We start from the raw sequence: 12,258 nt of genomic DNA, 5'->3' as shown, positions 1-12,258 counted from the left end.
ATTTAGTACATATTATACTTGATACACATTTCTCTCACCCAATCTTCACGGAAGCCCTGTGAGACCTTACCTCCCTCATACAGATGGAGAAATCTGATGATGCAACAAACCTCGCTCAGCTAACAGGTATAGCTAGTATTTGAGTTCACCTAGTTTGGGCCACAGTGACTGCACACTTTCCACCCAGAGGTTCTGAACAATCAGTGGAACGCTGTTATTGACACGGCCAACAGAAGAGTTAAAGCGTCACCTGAGAATTTTCCCAAAGGTAACTTAAAAGGTGCACATGTCTTAGATGACACTGGCACTCTTCTCTGTAGAAGTAGAAGGGTGATTCAGATGACCCTGTGGTCCCTCCTGATCCTCTAGGTTTAAGGTGTTCTATCACACAAACTATGTTCATTACTATCTAACCTGTCGATTGCATTCTTGAACAAATCTGTGTCTTCCTCAACACTAAAGGCTTTTGAGGGCAACTTCTATCTTTTCGACAAACAAACTTTCATCACAAAGATCAGAGTTCCTCCCACTTCAAACTGTACCCTCTCCCCACTTTTGAATCAATACTTGTCCCAAGAGAAACCCAGTAAAATTTTTCCATATCAAGTGGAAAACCTAACAAATCAATTTTTCTTCAGAAGGTTATCATGACTGTCCTGTCTCTATTTGCTAATTATTGATGCTCTCCAGGTTGACACAGGAGATTTCTCCATCTGTTTTCCTGGTTTGAACATGAACTAAATTTGTGAAGGCAAGCTTGTAGCAACAGGGTCACTTCTCCCAAGCAACAGATTACGATGCTACACGCCCAATTATTATATTACTGGAGAGTTTGCTCAGAAGGAAGATAGCTGATCCCAGTACAAATGAACTGAAAGACCAGCAAAGCATGATAATAAAACAACACTAAGAGCTAACACTTACTCAGCACTTGCTGTGTGCCAGGCACTCCTTCAAGAATGCTACTCTAATAACTTTTGATTCCAACATATTAATTCTTTCTAACACACCTCACTGTCCCTCGAGCAAAGTTATCTATGCACAGATAGTAAAGAAACATTTAACCAACTTGACTCCAGCACCACAAACCATGTTCTCTTCAGCTTGGCTTCCCTGACTCATTGCCTGTGCTTCTTGATAGCCATACAGTTAATGCATTATATCCAAGAGCAGAGTCTAGCCAGTAAATATTTTGAATCCAAGTAGTCCATCTCCAAAGCCCATTCTTCCACCAGCTATACCATAGCATACTAGTGAGGAAATTGGAAAACAAGTGGATGAAGTCAATTCATGAAGGTTACAACTGCTAGAAAGCACGGAATCCTAGCATTTCCGGATTAATATAAAACTTAAAGCTATTAAACACAGGCATGCAAATATCGCAACAGAATTTTTCTAATATTCTAGAAAGCAAAAGAAAACAAATTAATAATTTGGATCAAGTCTCTCAGCATTACATGTCATGCCAAGAGCAAGAAAATCAAGCAATTACAACTTGATCTTAATCCTAAGTTTAATTCAGGGACTAGACATAGATCACATTCATTCCATAGCATTTCACTGACCATTTGTGAAAAACAATTGCAAAGTTGCAAATTTAAAATGATTACCTTCTGCTAATAACCAGCGTGAACCATATGGAAAGTGGAAAATCTCAGCAGAAACATTTACTCGAACACAAACTTGGCCAAACACAACCTGCATGTCCCATGTGGGCACCAACACTTTTGAAAACCAATGTGTGTCCCTGTGATGCCCACTTCACAGAATTCCTCTTCCTTGGTGTCAGAAGGGAAGGTTTAGAAGCATCAAAGTAGAGCTGAGGACTCTCTTCACTTGCCCTCTGAATCAGAGGTGCTTGTAAACAAGATTATTTTCTCCTTTCACTGTGAAAGCTTTGTTTCCTCCCTACCTTAGTAACTCTTTCACTACTCTGAAATTCTCTCTGGAAGTAATATCAATAAATTAGTGAGCAAAGCTTGCATGTGCCCCAGAATTCAGCTAAATGAACTCCATGAGTGGTAATCGAAATGTAAGTAGTTAAATTGGAAGCCCTCAAAAAAGTGAACTAGCTGGATATCATTAAAACATATCTCTTTCAATTGTACATCAACTAAGTTTCAATTAAAACAATGCATCTCCTTCAGAGAATGAACTTTAGTGGCTCCGTGTAGAGCAAAGGAACCTACATGTTCAACAAGTGTTCCAGGTGATCCTGATACAGGGAGATGATTCAAAGGCCCCTGTGAAGAAGATGGGTCTATATAAAATCACACGGCTCGAGGGAAGAGCGTCCGAAGGGAGGGAATGTAAAGACATCACAAAGTATCTGGTACAAGATGGTGGCTATAGGTACTGGAAGAGGCAGGCCAGGGAGGGTAGGAGAACAATAGTGGAAGAACTAGTATTTGGAGGTGGGTGAAAACCAAAGTTTCACTCTGCCTATCGGAGAAGCCTGCTAAGCTCTGTATATCCAGTGTAAAAAATCATTACCCAGATGTTAAAAACAACTCTAGATATGGAACGGAGAAGGCAATGGCATCCCACTCCAGTACTCTTGCCTGGAGAATCCCAGGGACGGGGGAGCCTGGTGGGCTGCCGTCTATGGGGTCGCACAGAGTCGGACACGCCTGAAGCAATTTAGCAGCAGCGGCAGCAGCAGCATGAAACCTTCAGGCAGCAATCACTGTATTCCCTTCCCTCTTCATAATCCTCACCTCCCCCCCCACACACAGGGAAAGTAAAACCCACATTGCAATCCCAGTATGTAATGGCCTATTTATTGCTTTACTTGGCTTCCTACCCTTACACATAAATAGGTATCTAATGTGGTAGTTCAAAAGTCAAAAATTCAGTCAAGTTCTTTAAAGTCAGTAAGATAAAAAGACATTTCTACTATGTTAAAATTATTAATATGTAGCTGCTCTGTCCCTAGCCCTAATCAACTTCTCAGCATCCCTTAATTGTAACTTCCCTTCTAAGATATGGATAAACAGGCAGATAAGTAGACAGAAGGACTAACTATATACCAGAATAGCAATGAATTTCTGTAGGTTGTGGAATAAAGAGAATTTTTATTTTCTTCTGCTTTTCTACATTTTCTAAATTATCTGAAAAAATACTTTTCTTTTCAGACACACACATGCAAAAAAAATACAAGGTATGAAAATTTTTGAATAATTCAGTTAGCCCAAGAGATCTTTTGGGGTCATGGAAATCCTCTAAAATTACATTGTGGTGATGGTTACACAACTCTATAAATTCACTAAAAATCATTGGATTATACGCTTAAAATGAATGGCATTTATGGTGTGTAAATTATACCTCATTTATGGTGTGTAAATTATACCTCCATAAAACTATTAACAAAGAAATAATTTCCATTTGGCTAAATTTAAGGAGCAGTAATTCCATCAAAATGCCCAGTTAACAACCTCACAGAGAGGTGGGAGAAAATAATGAGAGGTCAGATGAGAAAGTGAATACATACAAAGAAAGGAAGGGAGAAAGAGAGAGAAAGGAGGAAGAGAAAGCAGGTGGGAGGGAGAAAATTGCTCGGAAATTAAACGGGAGAGTCCTACTCTACCATAGCTAAAGAGAGCTTAGCTGTACAACTCCATCATTCCCACTGTGTGGGATATAGGTGGAACATCAGTGTATTGGTAAATGAACTTTTCTTGGCCCTCCAGCACAGCAGTAGAAGACTGGTACCTTGATGATGTTGATATGATCTGGACATTCTACCAGCAATTCTTTCAGGTTATCCCATGTATAGCAATTGTGGCTTTGTGTCTTTGAAAGACAAAGTATACACAGCAAACAAAATGCTCTCATGGTGTTGGTGTATACCACATGGATACAAACAACTCAAAGTGAGGTTTTTTCCCGCCTAAATGGTTAAGTGCCATCTTCATACGATTTAACTCTATGTTTCTTGAACATCTTTTGGATACAAGGAAATCTGTTTTTTATTTTGAGGGATGTAGAGGCGCCCCACTCCTGTACTCTTGCCTGGAAAATCCCATGGACAGAGGAGCCTGGTAGGCTACAGTGCATGGGGTCGCTATGAGTCGGACACGACTGAGCGACTTCACTTTCACTTTTCACTTTCCTGCATTGGAGAAGGAAATGGCAACCCACTCCAGTACTCTTGCCTGGAGAATCCCAGGGACGGGGGAGCCTGGTGGGCTGCCGTCTATGGGGTCGCACAGAGTTGGACATGACTGAAGCGATTTAGCAGCAGCAGCAGCAGATATGAAACATTTACATGGTGTAGAAAAGAAAGATGGCAATAGAAGTAGTCATAGTTAAGTAAGGGACTCTGGACTCCAAAAAGTGTCCAAAAACAAAAGCATAAGTGATATTTTGAAAATTGCCCACTTTTTCAGTTTTTAATATAAGGGATTCACTTCAGGTAGGGGAAAATCATCTTATTTTTCCAAGTCATGAGGAAACAGGAAAATGCTCTTCTACTGTCTCCCTTTATACATATCTTACCTTCTATGTTGCCGGATTCCTGAAAAAATCAATAGCATGGTTGCCACAAGGACGATGCAGAATATCACACCAAATATAATAATCCAGATGGGCACATATGGGTCAGTATGTGGTGCAAGAGTGGAAGGAATTCTTAAAAATTCCAGAGTCAGGTCATTCAAAAAGAAGGCATTGTTGATCCGGTTTCTATTCATTCTAAAATACAAGGATGATTAAAAACAAACGAGAGAAGAAACATTAGAAACCAAAGGTAGAGCCCTGTGTCCCCGGGATTACCACCCTCTCTGTAAACAGAGCATCTCCCCAGCAGAAGACTCCAGGTCGAACAGACAGTCTGATGAGGGCAATCATGCTGTGGTTTTCTGCTCGTAAGCGGCGGTGCTGGCTGCCAGAGAGGTGCTTGTCTATGCACTACTGCCCTCCATTGTCATGAATGTTCTAGAAATCATGTGAAGTCCTGAGTTTTGAGCTCTGACCACCACATTTTATTTCCTGAGAGGTAGCATCTAGATTAAAATGAGGGAACTCTCTTTAGGTGGCTTACATAAACACCAACAGCCTGAAAACACAAACTAATATGTAAAAAGTGGGTGATAAACATAAGAATAAAAGGAAATCAGGAGCAGAAAGAAAACATGAAGCCAGGAGGAGCTGTGAATCCATCCGTTTGATCTTTTTATTTTTTTCCATTCAATTCAACAAACAATTGCTGAAAACTTACTCAGTACCAGATCCTCTGCTAGGTGCTAGAGATACAAACGGTTAAAAAAATAAAAAAATACCCCAGTAGCTTCCAGTCTAGAACAACAGCCCACCAGTCCCTCCACAATCACAGTGCGTACAAAAAGTTCTATGAAAGAGGTACAAATGGGCACAGTGGGAATACAGCAGAGGTGTCAGCATAGTAAGCAGTCAGAGCTGGTTTCCTAGGAAGACAAGTTTTGAGCTGTGCTTTGAGGGACAAGTAGGAATACTGCAGACCCAAAGTACTCACTTCAGACCTGTAGTCCGCACAGGAACTGGAGACCCGGTATACAGTATGATTTGTTTCGTCAACTGCAAGTAGTTCCATATGACTAAAGTAAATGGTGCTTTAGGAGCAAAAGTTTAGAAAAACACGAAGGTAAATGTGTTACGCTCCCTGGGGAAAATCTGCATTTTGGGTGGTGGTAGCAGTCAGGCAGGGGTTGATAGCAAAAACTTATTTGATCCAAACTAAATTTCTAGCTGGAATTTGCAAATTAGGTCGATTTCTTGGAGATACTGTATGGTCTTTTCTGAATTTACACTAGACAAGCTGATTTCAACAACCTCTAGAGCAGAACTAAAAACCAGAATATGTGAACCTTAGGTGATGTCAAATTTTCTAGGAGCTACATTAAAAATATAGTAATAGGCAAAACTGACTTTAATATAATATATATTTGCCCAATATATCCAAGAAAATATCCTTTCAACATGTAATCAATAGTAAGTTGGTTCACATTTTATTCTGGGCACAGTCCTTGAAACTCGGTGTGTACTTGACAGAGCATATCTAATCTTGGATTAGATACATTTCGAGGTCTTGAGAGCCATGTGTGGCTGCTGAGTTCTGTACTGGACAGTGCACATCTTGAACCCGAGAGTAATAGCTTCAGAATCTCTGCAAACCAGTACCAGGGTGTCAGGAAAGACCACCCTCAGCAAATGAAAATCTACAGGGTGGCATGATTACTCATGTGAAGGAGAATCTTAGCCAGGTAATCTGCAGCACAGGACAATTTCAATGCAATTTTTATCAAACAATAGAACGATTTTTTTTTGTAACCTAATTTTGATAACACAAAACTTTCCACAAAATGATGAGCCCCCCTACCAACACATAACAGTAAAATGAAAAGTTGCCTGAGTCAGGCTAATCAGAAGTTCTAGTTCAATACAAACTACATCTCCATCTAGCATGGAAATCTCCAATAGGCATCAATCACCATGGATACTTTCTAGACAAAATTGGCTTTGAATAAAGCCAGGTCCTCAAAACAGATAAAAAACAGACATCTTAGAACTGATCTTTCATCCCCTCACCTAATTCGAGAGGTGTGGATACTCTATTGGCGGGGGGAGCGGATCACTGGTTGCGAAGGCAGTGTGCCTGCGTTCAAGTCGTCACTCTATTTTTCTCACATGGTGACCTGGGAAAATCAGTTAATCTCCCTGAGCCTCAATTTTCTCATTTATAAAGCAGGGATAGTAATAATTACTCAGAAATGACTGGTGTTGATACTAAAAGCCAAAGATGCATCAGAATATGCCTCGTGAACCTGAAAATATTAAGCAAAGCACTAGGTGGAACTAGTATCATTTTGCCCAATGACATAGATTCTTCAGCCTTGAAATTCCTATTAGCCGCCTTCTAGTTACCATCTCCTTTCTTTTCACTCTGTCCTGCCCTCCTGGTATTGTTTCCTTTAATTTCATACACTCCCAATGAACCCTATCCATACCCTGACATCAGTTCCCACTCTACTGGCCATCATCCACTAAACAGTCCTTCCTCCTGGGGCCTTGGAAACGGACATTTTGTTGTGAACATATTCATCTCCATCCTCCACCTTCAGCCTAAGCACTCCTCCTCCTCACAATAACTGAAGCCTGGTTTAACCACTGCTAAGTCGCTTCATTCGTGTCCGAGTCTGTGCAACCCCATAGACGGCAGCCCACTAGGCTCCCCTGTCCCTGAAATTCTCCAGGCAAGAACACTGGAGTGGGTTGCCATTGCCTTCTCCAATGCATGAAAGTGAAAAGTCAAAGTGAAGTCGCTCAGTCGTGTCCGACTCTTAGCGACCCCATGGATTGCAGCCTATCAGGCTCCTCCATCCATGGGATTTTCCAGCCAAGAGTACTGGAGTGGGGTGCCATTGCCTTGGTTTAACCACAGTGCCCTCATTTTCCTTGGAGTCCTCCCTGATCACAGTGCCCTCATTTTCCTTGGAGTCCTCCCTGATCACAGGGCTTGAATAAAATCCCTTTTCTCACGAAATACAGGATTCCTAATTTTTACTCCCTAAGTAGTCGCTCTCAGCAGTATTCTTAGTGGCAAAAGTGCAGAAATAATTTAATTCAAACTTCTTCTTAAACCATTTTCCACTGGTACAGAGCTGCAATGCCTTCACTTCAGCAAGGGAAACAGATGGTTGTTCATACAAAAACATTTGGCATTCGAATATACATTGACTACCTTAAATGCTAACGTTTTACAAAGAGCAAATGAGTTCTTTCACTAGATATAATGAGAAAAATGTGCATTTCAATAACCTGTAAATCCCTTTGTAAGGAGAGTGAACTTTGTTTCAATCTTTCTTTCAAAGATTATAGGATCTAGATTATATCGGGAACTCATTCTCTAGCTGAGCCACAAGGGAAGCCCAAAGTCTTTGATAGTATTTATTTTTCATTTATATGAGAGTCAAGATTTTACCCTTCTTTCCCTAAAAAGTACTTTTTAAAGCTAAGGACTGTACATTAACTCAAGAAGGTAAATCCTTAGAAACCCAAGAAATGTGTATATCTTTCTTGATTTCTAAATCAATTTGCCCAACACCAATCATGTGTGGGATCTGAAGTTTTGACACACATAAATTGCACACTAATTGAAATAAAAACTGCATCCTCTGCTTCTGTGCAGAAATATATTTCACTTTTGAAAGTTTATTCTAATCCCAAGGAGAGGAGGAGGGGAACTGTCAGAAAAAAATGGGTAAAATTTCAAATGGGTGAAAAATATGACTGAGTGTCTGGCCAGTCTACCCTTCTGAACAATTTCCACCTTTTACTGTCTTTGCATTATTTTCCAGATTTGTAAGTTTGAGAAAACTAATATAATGTAAATGATTCTTGTCCATAGAAAACCAGGTGAATTGTGCCTGGTGGAGCACTGCCAACGGATAGACTAGCGTATCTTTTAATAAAAAAAACACCACAAATCTTCAATTCCTATATTTGCATGCTGCCTTGAAGTCTCCATTAAAATGGTTTAACATCTTACTAGTTCCCTCATTAACTTATAAGATAAAATCTTTGAAGAAAGTGAAAGTGAAAGTCGCTCAGTGGTGTCTGACTCTTTCCGACCCCATGAGTATATAGTCCATGGAATTCTCCAGGCCAGAATACTGGAATGGGTAGCCGTTGCCTTCTTCAAGGGATCTTCCCAACCCAGGGATCAAACCAGGTCTCCCACATTGTAGGTGGATTCTTTACCACCTGAGCCACCAGGAAAGCCCAAATTGTTTGATAGCATTTATTTTTCATTTATATAAGAGTCAAGAGTTTACCTTTTTTTACCCCAAAAAGTATGCTTTAAGGTAAGGAATGTACATTAACTCAAGAAGGTAAGTCCTTAGAAACCCAAGAAATGTGAATATTTTTCTTGACTTCTAAATAAAAGTCAAAAGTATGACTTGCCCCTCAAAACGTTTTGCATTTAATCTACTCAACAACTCCCAGAGCAGAGTACCATAATTATTTCTGTTTTATAGATGATAAGAGGAAAGCAAAAAGAGGGGAAGTAACTTGTCTGTATTCTAATAGCTACCAGAGGCAAAAGGACTATTCAAAACCCGAGCATTCAGGCTCAAGAGTGCAGGTGATGAACCGTCACTCAATAGCACCTTACAGGGCGTTCTTGCCAAAAGAAGACAGAATGAAACCTTCTTAGCTAATGTTTAAAGCAGAGCTTCTCAACCACAGCACGGCCGACACTTGGCGTTGAACAGTCCTTTGCTGGCAAGTGCTGTCCTGGGCACTGGAAGATGTTAACTGGCACCTCGAACCTCTGCCCACTCCATGCTGGTGGCCTCTGGCCCACCACAGCAAAATCACTGACAACTTAATAAACAAATCATTGTGAAGCAGAGAGAGAAGTCTCCAAAATCTATGAAAACAGCTGAATTAATCAACACGTTGATTTACCAGGAGAAGGCATACTTAGCAGTGATTACCTGATGGCTGACTGTACCTCAACAGCAGGAAGGGTGTGATTTCTTGAAGGATCAGTAACTACAAACCAGAATGACACCCGCTGGGTTACATTGCAAAGCAGGACGTGGGAAATTCTGCAGATGATGAGAAGAAAAAAAATACATTATAAGCAAAAAATACCAAATTGCACTGTAATTCCACTTCGGTGTCATGACCATCTTAAGAGGTATCTTAGCTATGAATTAACTAACTCATTTCTACTATTATGAAGACATGTCTCAATTAACAATAAAATAATATAGGAAATTTCCTTTATTTCAAAATCATAGGCTTGGGGATCATTCTTAAATAAGAAATTTACCAAGAGTAAAACAAACCCCAAAACCAAAAGGAATGACTCAGTGGAAGGCGGCAGGAATTGCAACCTCCATCAGCTGTTAGCTGACAGCATCCATTTCCTCGACACTTGGCCTGGCCTCCCTAATACTGAAGTCTTTTCTGTTTCCTCATCAAGATCTTTCTAGTGTCCTCCTCATTCAGCCTTCCACCTCTCAGAACCAGACAAGTCTGTTGATCCACTACTTGCTGCCTCTGTTGGCCACTGTCTCTGCCCTTCTCTTACCCCAGTACTGAGGTCGGCCAAATAACACATTTTTGGACAGAGGGGCTCTAATGTTTGCAAGAGGCTTTGAACACTGTTTTTGTACGTATCAGCTTCCAAGTGTAAACTGGAAATGTGCCTCACTCTACCCTGTATACCTGGATCATTTCTTCTTTCACAAGAAAGAAATGGCATTAGTGTTTGGAGACAATATATGAATGCATGAAATCCATGAAGGTAGAAAATTACAGGAGAGTCCACACTAAACCAACATTGTCAGAAAATTACAGGAGAGTCCACACTAAACCAACCAAGTTCTTAAGAACTTTCTCCAGTTCTTAAGAATAAAATTTCCCAAAGTGACATTAGCAACCATTCTAGAAGAAACACACAGCCTCTATGGATACAAGGAAATTCACTCTTTTCCCTTAAAGGAGCATTCAAGTGCATTGTGTTCTTTTTTACATACTGAAAGAGAATGCCCTTCTGTCAATTTTCTATAGTTTTCAAGATCTGGTACAGATTATGTGTTTGTTGCTAAACTTGGTCTCTGTTCAACAGTGCCGAACAGAAACAAGAGAGAGTTTTTTACTGCTTGCCAGGCAAAGGGGGCCACAGTGGGCTAATGCCCTAAAGATTGTGTGACCCACTCTGGACAGAGTAGTGAGGAGTTTTATAGTTTCCAAGGAGCAGGGTATGATCACCTCGTGAACAGTTCTTGGATTGGTGGCATCAAGGTGAAGTTTCAAGCATCATAAATTTTCAAGTTTCAACCAGTCTAGGATCTACGTTCTTGTGATCAGCAGTTTTCTTCAACTGGAGGGAGTTATGCTCTTGCCAGCTCAGTCATTCAGTCATGTCTGATTCTGGGATCCCATGGAATGCACCCCACCAGGCTCCTCTGTCCATGGGATTTCTCAGGCAAGAATACTGGAGTGGTTTGCCATTCCTTTCTGCAGGGGACCTTCCCAATGCAGGGATCGAACCTGAATTTCCTGCATCTCCTACACTGGCAGGCAGAGGTTTTTGTTTTTTGTTTTTTTTTTTTTTTACCACTGAGACACCTAGGAAGCCTTGAGGGGTGGGGGTCCCTCCTATAAAAACAACTTACAAATGTGTTTCAGGCCTTTATCTGTATCTTTCAGGGAACTGGGAGTCAAGTGATTCTGCTATGTAGCCGAATTACAGTCTAAACTGTTACCAAAAGCTATCCTTTGTTTCTATATCTTCATATTGCCCAATCATCATCTTTTCAGTCACTGTTTTACTTCGAAAGACAAGAATACAAAAACTTGTACACTGTTTCATTTTTGTCCCTTCAAATATAAAGCACAAGGATTTCAGGCACTCCTAGGCTGATCTGCCCAGAGCCAAGATTCAGAGCCTGCAGTGGAGGCTTTGAGGAACCACTCTGCTCAGAGGGCAGGGGCAGCCGCTGAGGTCCTGCGTCCGGGGGCACAGTCCTAGTGTGCGCAGGACCCCGAGCCCAGAGGACCCCGAGGCCACACGCGCCAGCCTGTAGCCTGACACCAACGGTTGCCTGAGTCTCTTGCGCTTCACGTCTGCTGACCTCAGACGCCCAGAAGCCAAAGCAGCTCAAAGATCCGACGCCGCCGCCCGGCCAGCATGGGCAGCTTCCTGAGCAGGTACCTGGGCAGGTGGCTGGGCACAGACAAGGACGCGCAGTCCAGGTTCCCACGGCCCTGGGCCGCCCGCCTCCCGCCTGGCCGGGGCCCAGGCCAAGTCCTGTTGGTCCGCCGCGCGCTCCGGGACCGCGGCAGGCGGCTCCGGGACCACTCGCCAGCCTTGTACCGTAGTCCGACCCGCAGGGCCTTGGTGTCCCAGGCCTGGAGGACCTTTCCCAGCTGGCTGCTCCTCCACCACTTCATGGGGCTGCGCTTTTGCCGCCATCGCAAGACTTCCAGGAAGACCCGCTCGCGGAAACGCCGCCACCGCCGCAGCAGACGGAATGTGACCATCCAGATCACCCTCCCTGAGCGCACGGGCAGCGTCTACACGTGTCTGCCCAGCCCGGTGTCTGCCCAGCCCGGAGCAACCGGACCTCTGTGCCAATGAGACCAGACTGAGGCCCCTCACTCGCTGCCAGAAAGAAAAAGGAGCTTCGATGAACCCCGCTTGTTTTTGACTGTTCTGAGACCAAGAGGAGGAGGCAGAGCCCGGAGCCCAGGCTGTCGGCCTTC

The 12,258-nt window shown here is 42.3% G+C and overlaps 1 long non-coding RNA gene across 3 annotated transcripts in view; it reads right to left on the bottom strand.

Annotated features, from left to right (window-relative positions):
- Window positions 1-12,258, bottom strand: part of LOC133242093 (uncharacterized) — a 110,152-nt gene that overhangs the window by 25,550 nt on the left and 72,344 nt on the right. The window contains exons 3-4 of one of the 3 annotated variants that reach the window (XR_009734767.1): window positions 9,477-9,590; window positions 4,498-4,692 (exon numbers count right to left, since the gene is read on the bottom strand). This is a non-coding gene — a long non-coding RNA (uncharacterized LOC133242093). Of the gene's footprint in view, window positions 1-3,358; window positions 4,693-9,476; window positions 9,591-12,258 lie in introns of those variants that run through there. The other 2 variants (XR_009734766.1, XR_009734765.1) reach the window with 2 other exon arrangements.

Source organism: Bos javanicus, chromosome X, assembly GCF_032452875.1.
Source record: "Bos javanicus breed banteng chromosome X, ARS-OSU_banteng_1.0, whole genome shotgun sequence".
Lineage (NCBI taxonomy): Eukaryota > Metazoa > Chordata > Mammalia > Artiodactyla > Bovidae > Bos > Bos javanicus.
The sequence above is the reverse complement of the archived record's forward strand: the minus strand, read 5'-3'. Positions and strand labels throughout refer to the sequence as shown.